This window comes from Lynx canadensis, chromosome B4 (assembly GCF_007474595.2).
Source record: "Lynx canadensis isolate LIC74 chromosome B4, mLynCan4.pri.v2, whole genome shotgun sequence".
NCBI lineage: Eukaryota > Metazoa > Chordata > Mammalia > Carnivora > Felidae > Lynx > Lynx canadensis.
This window is the reverse complement of record NC_044309.1, coordinates 88,725,065-88,740,727: the sequence shown is the minus strand read 5'-3', so window position 1 is coordinate 88,740,727 and position 15,663 is coordinate 88,725,065. Positions and strand designations below refer to the sequence as shown.

The 15,663-nt window shown below is 38.4% G+C and overlaps 1 pseudogene; it reads right to left on the bottom strand.

The window, feature by feature from the left end:
• Window positions 1-11,583: 11,583 nt before the first annotated feature.
• Window positions 11,584-12,085, bottom strand: LOC115518852 (annotated as a pseudogene).
• Between the last annotated feature and the right edge of the window lie 3,578 nt (window positions 12,086-15,663).

Here is a 15,663-nt window from a genome sequence, read left to right as displayed (position 1 = left end):
TGTTACTTGAGTGGAAACAGGAGTACAGTCTTTTGTCAAATAGGGGCAGTAAAATTGAACCTTGTCAATAAACTTTGTCAAGCCCTTGTGAAATTTTTTGTCGATTGGGTTCACTATTTTTTAAAGTAAGCTCCATGCCCAATGTGAGACTTGAACTCATGACTCTGAGATCAGGGGTCACCAGCTCTACCAACAGAGCCAGCTAGGCACCCCTGTGTCTAACACTTGTTGTTCAACTTGGTAGTCTTGGTAGCCAGACAGCTTGGAGGACACAAGAGTGGAATAGGACCTCAGAGCCCTCACTGGCTATGTCCTGACTGATTGAACTCTCCAACTTGATGCAGTTTTCTTAATATTTCTGGATAAAGTTTCCATCTCTTCATTAGTAAAAAACAAACAAACAAACAAACACACACAAAAAAACCCAAAAAACAACTCACCTTTCAGAGTGCCTCAGTGACTCAGTGGGTTAAATGTTTGACTTTGGCTCAGGTCATGATCTCGCCCTCCCTGAGTTTGAGCCCTGCATCTGGCTCTGCGCTAACAGCTCAGATCCTGGAGCCTGCTTCAGATCTGTGTCTCCATCTCTCTCCGCCCTTCCCCTACTTGCACTCTCTCTCTCTCAAAAATAAATAAACATTAAAAACAAAAATAAAAACTTACCTTTCCAGAATTTTATGTTCTTGGGATCTGGTCTCTGTCTTCCCTAGTGACATCCAGATAATTTGATAAGGAAAATTTTATGGCTGGAAGGAAATTTGGGTCCAGAGGGATGAGGTGACTTGATCAACATCTTATACTTTTTTTGGTGTCCGAGCTGGACTAAAAAGCCAGCATCTGTTTTAAGTTCTGTGTTCTTGACATTATAGTAACTATGTCCTGGTCCCTCATCTCATTCTGTTTTTTTTTAATTGCTTTTTGTTTTGTTTTGTTTTGTTTTGTTTTGTTTTGCTTAACAACATCAGATCCTAATGATGAGCTGCTTGAGTTTAATCATAGATCTTAATGATCCAATTTCCAATTTGACTTTGAATACATAATGTTTGATTGTTCCTCCATATTAAATCCATTATCAAAGGATGACTCTGTGCCATAGTTGAGAATATAAAACAAGGTAGTACAAACTTTGAAGGCAGTTCCAAAGAAGCTCTCAAAGTACTCTGAGCACAATCAGTGGAATTATTATGTATATCCAACCAATATATTTATACAAAACTAGATAACTGTCATCAAATGAAGGGGTGAAAATTCCTTTGCTTACAGATTCTCATTTTTGGTCTTTTCTCCTAAAAAAATATATGTTTTTGTTTTTTGCTTCCTATGGCTATTCTTCTTAGCCTAATATTAGCTTTAGCATATATTAAGTATATAACCTTAAGTCAAGTTACTTGCTATCTTTCAGTTTTCTGTCAAGTGGGGTTAATATGATTTTTGAAAAGAAATAATTTCTTTTCTTGCTTCTGCTCACTTCCTTTGCCCAAATAAAATATTTCAGATTTGGCTTTTGTTGTTGTTGTTAAGAATCTTTAGAGTGACATTTTGAAAAAGAAAACAAAGCATTTTTAAATGGAAATAAATGCTGATAATGACTGTGAACTTGAAGATATCATTGTTTAGAAGCAGTTAAGGCACAGTACTGAGGAAGTATCAGCTCTGAGCCATAGTGAGGAATCAAAGAAAACTTCATAGTTTTCTAGATGGAAGGATGGTGTTACTACTTTTTTTTTTTTTTTTTTTTAGGTAGGCTCCACACCCAACAAGGGGCTCAAACTCATGATCCTGAGATCAAGAGTTGCATGCTGTACCGACTGAGTCAGCCAGGTGCCCCTACTGTTACTATTGGTATAGAAGGAAAACATGATATGAAGAGACATTTTTTTTTTTTTTTTAGAGGTGGATGATTTGCCTTACTGTGTTTTTGGCCCAGTAAATTTTATTTTTATTTTATTTTATTTTATTTTATTTTATTTTATTTTATTTTATTTTTTTAATTAAATATAATTTATTGTCAAATTGGTTTCCCTACAACACCCAGTGCTCCTCCCAACAGGAGCCCTCCTCGATGTGCCCAGTAAATTTTAAAGGAAACTCAGTAATTGAGGCAAAAATGAAATGTTATTATCAGGATTAGATGAGACTAGGGCAGCAAGAGTACATTGTCTTCAGTCACTAATCTTTAGTGCATCGTCTTAAGGCTAATAGATGCTTAATATGTGTTTGTAGATGATAACGCATCACCAGCCTTGGGTCACTCTACAGATAAACTTTTAATAGTGTCCCTTGTGCCTAGTATAGGATCTGGCATATTTTAGGTGTTCAGTAAATATTTTCTGTTGAATTCTTATCAGTATTAAAAAATGAATTTATGGGGATGACTGGGTGTCTGAGTTGGTTGAGTGTCAGACTTCAGTTCAGGTCATGATCTCACTATTCATGGGTGCGAGCCCTGTGTTTGGGCTCTGTGCTGACAGCTCAGAGCCTGGAGCCTACTTTGGATTCTCTGTCTCCCTCTCTCTCTGCCCCTTCCACCACCACCCCCCCTTAAAAATAAATAAACATTAAAAAATTAAAAAAAAAATTGAGACCAACTGTAGCCACGTAGCTTAAGTGTCAGGACTGAGAACTCAGGCCATCTACATTAACATGACTTTTCTCTAGTTTTAGTAAATTCTTGCCCAAGAGCATAAGGCCATAAACTAATAACTAACTTCACTGTTTATTTCAGGAAAATTTCTGCAAACTAATTGATCTAAAAAAATGCTTGCTCTTCTTGGCAAGTATCTCTTTTAGCTGAAACACACGGTTTATCTGGGCAAATACTTGGCGTATAAAACTTATGAAATACTTTACATATGAAAAAACATCTTAGCTATCAGGACTTGCTTCAAAATCATTGTACTGGTGTGCTCACCCATTAGGATGTTCACCTGTCTCAATTTGTCCAGGACTGAAGGGTCCCCAAGATGTAGGGTTTTTAGTGCTAAATCTGGGAAAGTGTTGGAAAACCAAGGACAAAGTGGCCACTATACCACCAGCCCTGAGCTATTATGTCAAAAACTTTGCTCAATACCCAAAACAATTCCTTGTTTTAAAAGAGCTGTCCTGGGTACCTGGGTGGCTCCATTGGTTAAATGTCCAACTTGAGCTCAGCTGGTGATCTCATGGTTTGTGAGTTCAAGCCCTGCATAGGGCTCTGCGATGACAGTGCAGAGCCTGCATCAGATCCTCTGTCTTCCTCTCTCCCTGCCCCTCCCCGGCTCAGTTCCTCTCTCTCTCTCTCTCTCTCACACACACAGTAAATAAACATTAAAAAAAAAAAGAGCTGTCCTAAACCATTTGTACTCAGACTCCCATAGCCTATGAAGTATCACCTGCTACCTTCCTCCTTCTGAGGCTACTAAGCCTCTGTCAAAGAGCACTGTTCTCCCTTACGGTAGTAGATTTAATCAATTTGGCTTTCCTTGATCACCAGGTTATTCTGGTGGTCTCTTGGGGAGATAGCAATTGTTTTATGCATATTTTTATTTGGCCTATCTTTTCTGTGGGAATGACAGTTATTTAAGGAAAGGGAGTATTTATTTTATAAGTACATAAAACACCCACTGTATCAATGTACACTCAAGTGCTACTATCTAATGGTTTTACTATTGAGAATAATATGCAAGATAAAACAAGTATGGGGTTGAGGTTGTCTTAAGTAGGGAAGAAGACCATACAAATTGAGGTGTTGTCTTCAAACTACAAATGTCTGTATAATTTGAATATAAATTTTGGTTATGTGTTTAGGTTACAAAGGAAGGAATCTTCTTTTCTTTTCTATTTTATTATTTTTTTTAGTAGGCTTCATGCCTAACGTGGAGTCCAATGCTGGGTCCAACACGGGGCTGGAACCCAAGACTTTGAGATCAAGACCTGAGCTGAGATTGAGAGTCATTGTTTGACTGTTTGAGCCACACAGGCACCCCACAAAGGAAGGAATATTCTAATTGATCTAAATATAACAGTATTCATTTTTCTTTCTCTTTGTTTTTAATGGCGAACTATGGCTGTGTATCACTGTAATCTCCTTAGTCTGGGATGGGTGAATGAGAGAAGGAAAGGGAAAGAGAATTGGTGGCGAGTGGAGCAGTGTGGAAGAAGGGACTAAATAAATACTGAGTTTGGAGCTCCAGAGATAGGGAACCAGCCCAAGGAAGATAAAACATGGGAGGGAGTACAGAAAGGAACACGAGATAAATTAAACTAAAGCAAGTCTAAAAATTTTGTTTGGTGAAATTTTCATCTCTGTATGCAAAAGGAAGAATTATTAATCAACAAAATATAAAGAAAGAAGTCCTAATGCCCTAATACCTTCTGCCAACTGCCTGAGAAATATTGCACATTTATTCTTAGAAATCCACAGTACCAATTTCTTATGATACCTGGCCAAAATTCTCTCCTAAGTTTATTAAGGTGTAAGTAATACTCAAGAAGGGCATTAACTACTTTTGGGAGATATTTTACATCTTGGCCAAAATCCTTTGTTTCAAACAAAGTGGTTTTTTTGTTTTTGTTTTTAATAGATACTTCTAGTAGGGGTTGGCCATGTAACAAATCTTTAAGTCATTAGCTATAGCTATATTAAATTTATAAGAATCAATCCCAATAAGATACATTTTTTTAAAGTTTATTTCTTTATTTTGAGACAGAGAGAGAGAGAACCAGCAGGGGAGGGGCAAAGAGGGGGAGACAGAGGATCCAAAGCGGGATCTATGCACCTATGGGGGCCTCAAACGCACAAACCACGAGATCATGACCTGAGCTGGAATCAGAGGCTCAATTGACTGAGCCACCCAGGCGTCCTGAGATACATTTTTTTTTTTTCTACGTAAGTATGATGATGATACAAATAAGTGAAGAAAATCTACTGAAATTTATTGACATTGGGAAATAGTGAGCACATTGTAATGTTTTTTTCAACAACCAACCAAACAGCAAATAAAAGCCCAACAGATGCAAATAGAATATGAAGGTTAGAGACCACAGAACCATAAGGTGACATGGAAGGTACAGATGAGTAGAAACAGGTTCTGCGCAAACTTCGCTTCCTTTGCCAATCTTTCTCTCACTCATGCCCCTCCCCCAGAAGCCTCTGAGCTCTGTACACAATTTCATCACTGCTTTAATGTCTCATCACAATTTTTGTTTACGTATTGCACGTAATCCACTAGCTTTAGTCAAAAGCTATTTAAGATTATTACTGTTATATTCCTAAATGCTATGGATATTCGTGGACTCTATTTTACTATAAGCTTTCTGGGTAGGCGTCGCAGCCACTGAGAGGGTTTCAAGGCAGCTGGACCCATGTGGCTCCATTTTTAATTTAGTATCAATTTGGTATTTCCTGGTTTTCTAATAGCTTGGAGAAGTCTACTGTAGGGCCCTAGGAGTGATACAAGTGTTTAACACTTTTAGAGCTGTTTAAACCTTGCTGTGTTTTTTTGCTCATCTCATTTTTGTGCTTATAAGAATGTCCACATTTGGTATATTTCTCAACTTTGACTTCCCATCACTAGGTCTTGATGGCTTGTACATATTCCTTTAATTCATAATCTTCAGACATTTGTATTTCTATTAACTCACCCTGATAGAAAGATACCCCAGACTAATACTGCACATCAGTAACTGAAGTTTACTTTTATTTTTATAAACCCAGTTGTGTTTATTTTGTACCAGGGTTACTGCTAGTACCCTGGATTGGATAGCATTCCAGTTTTTCTACGGCCCTAGAACTGTTTATACAGCACAGAAAATACTTGATCCTTGAAAGCTTCATTGTACTTTTCACTAATATTCACTAGCCCTAGAACTATTTTTGGAGACAGTTCTTTAATAACATTTAATTGGCTTATTCGTGTTTGTAATACTTCATGAGTCTGTTTTGGCAATTATAATTTTCCAAGAGAATAATTTACTTCAATGGGATTGAAAAATATTCAGATACATCCCTTATCTAATTTCTAATTTCCTTTTGGGGGGTTTTTCTTTTATATTAAAAATTTCAGATTTTCTATTTTATTTTATTATTTGTTTCCCCTTCCTTTCCAACCATCTTCAGATTTATTTATCAGTTCTGATTTTTTTCTATTTTGCTATTACTAGATTGTGCATTATTTTTTTCTTCCTTCTGTTTTCCTGTTTGACATTTTCCCTAACTTTCTCACTTAGAAAGTTTAAAATTTTTATCAGTCTTTCTTAATAATGAAACATAGAAACCTATTAATTTACCTCTACAACACTGGTCATTTTCTGAAAGTGCAATGTTTTTACTCTTTGTTGTTTGGGTATTTTTAAATCTAGTAATGATTATAAAAGAGTGTGGGGTATTTTAATCACCAAGTGGTAAACATTTAATTTGGCTTTTTAATTTTACCAATGCAGTGGCTAAAATGATATCCTGTTGTTTTAATGAGCATTTCTCTGGTTAATAGTGAGTTTAAGTAATTTTTATTTAATTAATTAATTTCTGTTTTCCTCTTCTGTGAATTGTATGTTTTGAACAATTTTCTATTCATTGCTTATCTTTTACTTTTGATGGTGGGGCTTCTGTATTTACTTTATATTGCAATAATTTGTGTTTTTTTTAAGTTTATTTATTTATTTTGAAAGAGAGAGAGAGAGAGAGAGAGAGTAGGAGAGGGGCAGGCACAGAGCCTGACATGGATGGGGCTCGATCCCCAAAATATATTGTATTCTTCTGATTTTTGGCTGTTCTATTACTTTTATTTATATTGTCTGTTATTGTAAAGACATTCTAAATTTTAATATAGCTAAATTTATCAATCATTTCTTTTATAGTTTGGGGAGTGTGTGTGTGTGTGTGTGTGTGTGTGTGTGTGTGTGTGTATGTGTATGCTTTAAGAAAAAGTTCTCTGGATAATTCTGTTGCTTAAAATTGTGTTGGGGACATGTGTGTGGCTCAGTTGGTAGAACTTCTGACTTTTGATCTCTGCTCAGGTCATGATCTAGCAGTTCATGAGTTCAAGTCCCACATGGTGTTCTGTGCTGACAGTGCAGAGCCTGCTTGGGATTCTCTCTCTCTCTCTGCTCCTCCCCAACTTGTGCACCCTCTGTCTCTCTCTCAAATAAATTTTAAAAAGTTGCATTGGATTTATAGAATAATTTGGGTAGAGCTGACATGTTACAATATTGCGTATTCTCACCACTAGTGTTACAAGTTATCCCAGTAACAATTATTGATAGACTATCCTTTAATGACTGATCTGCCAGACCTCCTCTGCAACATCAGGGTTTCTTGTATATGTGGGTCTTGTTCTGATTTTTCGGACTTTCTAGTGTCATTTACTACAACCATAACCATCTCAGTTACTATATGCCACTGTCTCAGTCACTATAGCTTCATACTAAGTGTTCATATATGTATGGCAAGTCTCCCTAACCTGTTTTTTTCTTTTTAATACTGTCTTGGCTATTCCCGGCCCTTTGCTTTTCTCTGTACATCTTAGCATTAACCTGCCAAGTTTCACTAAAAACCTCTCCTGAATTGTAAATGAAATTTTATGGCATTTATAGAATAATTTGGGGATAATCGAGTTTTTATGAAAAAACTTTTAATGTTTATTTTTGAGAGAGAGAGAGAGAGAGAGACAGAACATGAGTCGGGGAGGGGCAGAGAGAGAGGGAGACACTGAATTCGAAGCAGGCTCCAGGCTCTGAGCTGTTAGCACAGAGCCCGACTCGAGCTCGAACTCATGAATGGTGAGATCATGACCTGAGCTGAAGTGACGCTTAATCAACTGAGCCAGCCAGGCTCCGTTTTGTTTTATTTGTACTTAAGAGTTAGAGAACTATTATTTTCATTAATGTTATTTGTTAATAATTTATATTTTAATAACAATGTTTATTTACCATTTATTGTTAATTTACATTTTTACTGTGTTTATAGTTTTTTTGCATTTGAAAATATAAATGTTTATATCATTTTTTGGTATTTGAAAAGATCATTTGTATTTTATTTTATTTATTTATTTAAAAAACTTTTTTTTAACATTTATTTATTTTTGAGACAGAGAGAGACAGAGCATGAACGGGGGAGGGTCAGAGAGAGGGAGACACAGAATCTGAAACAGACTCCAGGCTCTGAGCTGTCAGCACAGAGCCCAATGCGGGGCTCGAACTCACGGACCGTGAGATCATGACCTGAGCCGAAGTTGGCCGCTTTTACCGACTGAGCCACCCAGGCGCCCCAAGATCATTTGTATTTCAATGTTTATTTATTTTTTTGAGGGAGAGAGAGAGAGAGAGAGAGAGCATGAGCGGCAGAAGGGCAGAGAGAGAGGGAGACACAGAATAGGAAGCAGACTCCAGGCTCTGAGCTGTCAGCACAGAGCCTGATGCAAGGCATGAACTCACGGGAGCGTGAGATCATGACCCGAGCTGAAGTCGGACGCTCAACCGACTGAGACACCCAAGCACCCCAAGTTCATTTGTATTTTAATATATGTCTACGTCATTTTGCACTTGAAAATATCATTTTGTATTCGTGCATATAATTTCATTTTTAAACATATCATTTTTGTATTTGAAAATATAAATATACATCACCGAAAACAATATACATTCTTGTCCCTGGGCTGATCAATCCTGGACCAAATCATACTTTTCCTATTTTTAACTAATCAATACTGGGGCAGGCAAATCTAGCTTTGCTACTTGCTCCAGGAAATACTTGCTCCTGGAGGTTAAGATTGTAAACCAATTCAAAGAGTTTACTTATCAAGAACTTGCTTCAAAATCCTAGTTTCACTGTGTTCATCCAATCAAAGATACAATGTATTAAATTCTGATCCCAGCTAGTTCCCTGTCCTCCAAGATTTACCTTGTGATCACCTAGCCCAGGCCCTAGAACCCTGTCTTTATCTTCCTCTTCTGAGACATTTTACTCAGACTCTGTCAAGATTCTGTCCTTCCTTACTGCAGTGGCTCTAATAAACTTGGTTTTCATTGATTAACAGGCTTTTCTGGTGTTCTTTTGGGGAATGGAAAACTTTTGTTTACAAAATACTGTTGTTGACTCCACTGTTGGTATTTGTCATTTTTTAATTAATTAATTTCTTATTTTTTAAAATGTTTTATTTATTTTCGAGAGAGAGAGAGAGATAGAGAGAGGGAGAGAGAGAGAAACAGAGTGCAAGTGGGGGAGAGGCAGAGTGAGAGGGAGACAGAATCTGAAGCAGGCTCCAGGCTCTGAGCTGTCAGCACAGAGCCCAATGCAGGGCTTAAACCCTCGAACCATAAGATCATGGCCTGAGCCAAAGACAGATGCTTAACCAACTGAGCCACTCAGGTGCCCCAGTATTTGTCATATTTGAATGTTGGTAAGTTTTTCCTTGTTAGTTCCTTAGATAAAGGTTGCTCAGTTTCCCCTGGGGGGAGTTGGATCTGTCCTGGGTAAAGGTCAAATGAAGATTACCTTGAGTTTTAAAAGTGTCTCTAGGGGCGCCTCGGTGACTCAGTCAGTTAAGCATCTGACTTCGGCTCAGGTCATGAACTCACAGTTTGTGAGTTCGAACCCTGTATCAGGCTCTCTGCTGTCAGTGCAGAGCCTACTTTGGATCCTCTGTCCCCCTCTGTCGCTACCCCTCCCCCCCTTTCTCAAATATACATAAACAGTAAAGAAACCAAAAAGGGTCTCTAGAGACTGGATTGTATTTTTGAGTTTCAATAGACCAGGACCCATTTTCCTTTCTTTTTATGAAAGTCTAACATAGAACAGACATTTGTTGAAGTACAAAATCCGTGTAGGAAGGGGCAAGATCATGAGCATACAGCTTAATGCACTTTCACAAAGTGAACCCCGTTCTGTAACCTGCACCAAAATCAAGAAACATTACCGCAGAAGCACCTTAGAAGCCAGCCTTTTGCCCCCTTTCAGACAGTGCCATTCTCATCTTGCACAAGAGTGATCACCATCCTGCCTTTCAGCACTGTTAGTTAGGTCTGTTTGTACTTAAACATCTTGTAGTTTTCTGAATGACTTCTTTCATTCAACAATACATGTGTGAATTTCATGCATGTTTCTGTGTGGTGGTATTGATCATTCTCATTGTTGTACAGTGTGTCAATGTGGGAAGATACCACAGTTTATTTACCTGGACTAATTTTAATATTATGTTAGCTTTTGGCTCTTGTTCTAAGCAGGTCTTGCATGTTAAGATCCCACACATGTAAGTGTAGCAGTCTTGGGATTTTAATGCTTCCAGGTGACTTTGTTTTTCTTCCAAGTTTCTGAGCAGCCAATAAACTAATTCATAGTTCCTAGTACTATGGGCAGAATCCTTCCCCCCAGCTTTTAAAAAATAAATAGGCTAGAAGGAAATTCTGGACCTTATGCAAGGGTTCAATTTTGCTCTCTTGCTTCACACAGGCCTGAAGTCCTATCTCCTGTTCTGAGGGGACATGTGTGGTTTATGTTAATAAATAACTACTCTCTTTCCAACATAAATTGCTATCACTATTAAATTATCCTCTTTATTACGTTTAAGTTTTTAAATTTTTTAAAATTTTTATTTATTTATTTTTGAGAGAGGGAGAGAGAGAGCATTAGCAGGGCAGGGGCAGAGAGAGAGGGAGACAGACGATCCAAGGCAGGCCCTGTGCTGACAGCAGAGAGCCCGCTGCTGGGCTTGAACCGATGAACAGTGAGGTCATGACCTGAACCGCAGTCGGACACTCAACTGACTGAGCCCCCAGGCGCCCCCACATTTAAGTTTTATTTTTATTTTTTAAATTATTTTATTTTTTTTTAATGTTTATTTTTGAGAGAGAGACAGACAGAGACAGAGCAGGAGTGGGAGAGGGGCAGAGAGAGAGAGGGAGACAGAGAATCCGAAGGAGGCTCCAGGCTCTGGGCTCCAAGCTGTCAGCACAGAGTCCGACTCAGGGCTTGAACTCACAGACTGCAAGATTGTGACCTGAGCCAAAGTTGGACACTTAACTCACTGAGCCACCCAGGTGCCCCTACATTTAAGTTTTTAAAATTTAAACTCTACTTGAGCTGATATTTCCTTATCCACTTTCTTTTTGTCTGTTTGTGTGTTTTTTTTTCAGGCTTTGACATGTTTTATTAGAACATAATTTCAACAAAAGGTTGCTTTTATTTACAGAATTTAACATGTGTGGGGACTGTCCAAACCACTTGGACCCAAATGAGAATAGACATTAAGCCTGTTTACATATTTTATTCATTTTAAAATGTTTGTTTTTGAGAGAGAGCACGCAGGGGGGCTTGAGCATGAGTGGGAGAGGGGTAGAGAGAGAGGACAGAGAATCCCAAGCAGGCTCCGTGCCACCATCAACATAGAACCCACACAGGGCTCAAATTCAGGAAAGGTGAGATCATGACCTGAGCCGAAATCAAGAGTTGGATGCCCAACTGACTGAGCCACCCAGGTGCCCTTGTTTATGTATTTTCTTATTTTTAATTGGCGTATAAAAAAGTTCCGCATTTATAAAAATCCCAGTATTATAAATGACAAACTCATCTGTTAATTAAATATAAAAACAGCTTTAAAAACATACAACTTAGATTGGTTTCATCTTGAATTGTAATCCAATAAGACTAAAAACTAAACATTCCAGGTCCTATAACAAATAGTAAAATACTTGAAGGCCTTCAGGATCCTTTGACTGATTTATGTCAATAAGAGAGCCTATTTTTTATTTTTTTGCACGGTCTACAAACAACTTTTTTGAAAATAAACAAGAGAACCTATTTTTGATGTGGTAAAAGAAATGTGTTCATCTCCATTGACAATTCTAAGCTCCAGGTGGCTAACTCTGTCCGAGGGGGGCCACAAAGCATCTTCTTTTGTAATTTCACTGTCATCAATAATTCTCTTCAGTTCTCCCCTTACATTCTTGTGTATTTAAGCCCCCTTTCTGATCATGACATCATTTTTGTAATTGCTGTGGTTGGCATCTGTAAGCTTTCTCTCTGGCTGAACCTCGTACTCCAGAAACTCATGTCCAAGCTTGCCTTGTGCCCTACACAGCAGCACAGGTAGAAATCACTGGCCATAGTCATTTTTGTTCCCTCTTTTTGTGTTTACAATTTCAATCGCTCAGTTTTGACTTTTCCTTTCTTTTTTTTTTTAATTTACTTTAGGTTTAACTCTTAAGCAGCACATAGTTGGATTTTACTTTTTAACTAGTATTTGCCTTTCATTATGGGACATTAAGCCTTTTGCGCATGTGGTTATAACTGCTTTGTATATCTTCTGCTATTGTGCTTTATATCTTTTGTGCAACCTTGCTCTTTCTTTCGTCTTATCTTTGCTCTACAGAGTTTCTTTAATTTGCTGTTATCTTTTCCAGAGACTTGGAAGAGCTTTTGTGACTGTTTTAATTTTGTGACAGTTTTCGTAGGTTTTGTTTTTAGTGAAAGGAATTTTTAGCCTATATTTCTAAAATTATCAAAGTAAAAAAATTAAATGATATATTTTGCTCCATTTCTTCCTGTAGAGAGACAGGTCCTAAAGGTGCAGTGATGAGAGAATTGCAAAGCAGGGGGCTAAGACTCTCCAGAGCCGAAGCATCGCTCCCCTGCCTCAAGCCTCTTTTATTTTTGCAAATTGTCTTGATGACACCATGCACATACAACATAGTATTTGGCATCTTGACGGGTCCTGCACCTGCAGTGTATTCCATACTGGGTCATGAATACATCTGGCGCCAGACAAAACATTCTTATCCCAGGCCTGGCGCCCATATGATGTCCTTCTGGAGAGAAGGAGCAGTCCCGGCAGCCTTCCGTCCTGGGAATGAAACTGCTTTCAGTTCCTTGCTCCTCCGTGGGTTTCCTTCAGGACATTCTTACAGTGTCTCCGGCTTCTTGTTCTTCAACGGCTTCCTCATTTTTGTAAGAATAAACTGGGTTGAGTTGCAGATGCCATTAAATGGCTGATTTGACATTCTACATTCTATTTTTCGGTACATGGCAGTGATAGAATGTATTCTTGTTCACCAATGTTTGTATCCCTTCCTCGGAGGAGAATATATATTCTTGGCCTGTTGATAGACATCAGGCATGAAGAGAATTTGCCCCTTTGGATTCTGTGTCTCCCTCTCTCTCTCTGCCCTTCCCCGGATCATGCTCTGTCTCTCTCTCTCTCTCAAAAAAATAAACATTAAAAAAATAAAAAAAAATATAAATGTCTGCTGGAATATCCAAGAACCGTCCTCAGGCAAAGCAGTTCTGCTTATCGGGACAGCAATTAGTAGTCTCCTCAAGAGACACAGGTAGAGAGGACTTTAAGAACAAAGTATTCAATAATGAAGAGTTTTGTCCTTATCCTGAAGGCAGCAGGAATCTGGTGATGGTCTCAATCACACATTTATTTATCCAAGAAAAAGTATTGGACAATGGCTACGTCCTCCTCACTACTTTTACTGATGGCACCAGCTGTGAGCAAAATGAGGTCCTGCTCAAAGGGACCTTCCTTGTGGCAAGATGACAAGTTCTGTTCCAGACACTGTGGTAACACGAGCACAGCCAACCCAACAGTCTCTGACAGTCCTTTTATTGCCTTAAAATTTACTATGAGAAAGTTTGCATCAACTATTGGTGGTGTCATTCATTGCATAAGTATGTGTGGAACTATGTGCATGTGGAACTATGTGCAAGATGTGTAACACAGTCAGCCTAAAAAAACAGCATCTGAACGATTTGGGCCAAGTTTCCACTTTAAACTAAAAATATTATAGGCTTGATATGTATCTTGTGATTAAAATAAATGTTGATGAAAGGAATTTAAATAATATATATTTTTTTAAGTTTATTTTGAGTGAGAGAGAGCACACATGAGCGGGGGAGGGGCAGAGAGAGAGGAAGAGAGAGAGAGAGAATCCCAAGCAGGCTCCGGGAGCCAGACACAGGGCTCGATCCCACGAACCGTGAGAACATGACCTGAGACAAAATCAAGAGTCAGACGCTAGACCGATTGAGCCACCCAGCCCCTAAATATTATTTGTAATAGATTTTGTGTTCCTTATTCTAACAGTGTAGCTGCTTAAGTTAGCAAAAAGAAAAAAAAATATTAGTTAATAGAAATGGAATCATCCAAAGAAAATCCCCTGAAAATTTTGGAATCAAGCAATATTGTCAAGATGCATTATTCTAAAAGGCAGAAGGGAAACTGCATTTATTGAAAGTCAACAGAGGAGGGAGCTGCAGGCAGAATTTTAACTGTATGAACACAACTATTTTTATATTAGAGATTTCTGATATATACTAATACAAATGATCACACTCTTCAAAAAATTTTATTACACATAAAAATGACATATTTCTGTATCTGTGAATTGGCAGTGTTTCCTTGGGGGAAAGGAAGGCCACAAGGTTAATTCTAGATTTGTGATTAAAGGTATTTGCATTCAGTAACACTTCTTTCATAAGTAAACCATGTTTCCAAGGTTACACCAATCTGGGGGCACAATCGAATAATCATCACACTTTAAATTAAAAAAAAATTTTTTTTAACGTTATTTATTTTAGAGACACAGAGACAGAGCATGAACAGGGGAGGGTCAGAGAGAGAGGGAGACACAGAATCGGAAACAGGCTCCAGGCTCTGAGCCGTCAGCACAGAGCCCGACGCGGGGCTCGAACTCACGGACCGCGAGATCATGACCTGAGCCGAAGTCGGCCGCTTAACCGACTGAGCCACCCAGGCGCCCCATCACACTTTAAAAGAAGAAAGATTTCTCTGGCTTTGCCACCATCCACTCTGCATGGACACTTATCTTCAAATAGTGGCTTATATGTGAGATGCTCTGATGTTTATTTGCTTCTTCTTTCACTGGCTTGCTGATGATGCCTTCTGTGTGCAGCACCTACATAAGGCCCAGGGCCAGTGGCATAGGTCCTACACTGTACCGCCCCGCCATACTCGTACAGGTGGACTGATATCGGTGCCAAGAGCCTTTTGTCACTGCCATACTGCTGGCATGGTGTCCATTGACTGTACAAAATGCTGTCACCGATGCCACTTATCCTCTACTCGTTTCATCCTAAATGATCCCTTTACTCTTATTTCCATCAGGCCTCAAAATCAGCTCAGCCTTGCTTACAACCCAGAATAAAGGCAGCTTAAAATCAAGCTTGGATCTCAAAACCTCTTAGGATAATTTTACTGTTATTCTTCGCAAGAGTCAGAGGTAGGGGAGGGGGGCCCCTATCGGTGAGTATATCTGAGACAACAGAATCTAGTCTGAACTTGTTCATGGACGCAAAGGATACAAATATTTCCAGCAATTATTCCTCAAATAACCCATTATCTATAATTCTATCTATCTATCTATCTATCTATCTAGATAGGCTAGAATAGAATAGAATAGAATTCTATCTATTCTATCTATCATTCTAAAATATAATCAGAGTTGTGCATATTGTTTTCTGGTCTCAGACCAATTCTAGTCGATGTGTATGAAAAAGTTTAATTTAGGCGACATTTACCTCTAGAGGTAATTTATGCTTTTTGGAATGTATATAAAATTTATGGTTTTTGGAATGTATATAAAATTCTTTCTTTCTCTTTTATGAAACAATTCTCACGGTGCCTGGGTGGCTCAGTCAGTTAAGGGTCTGACTCTTGATTTCGGCTC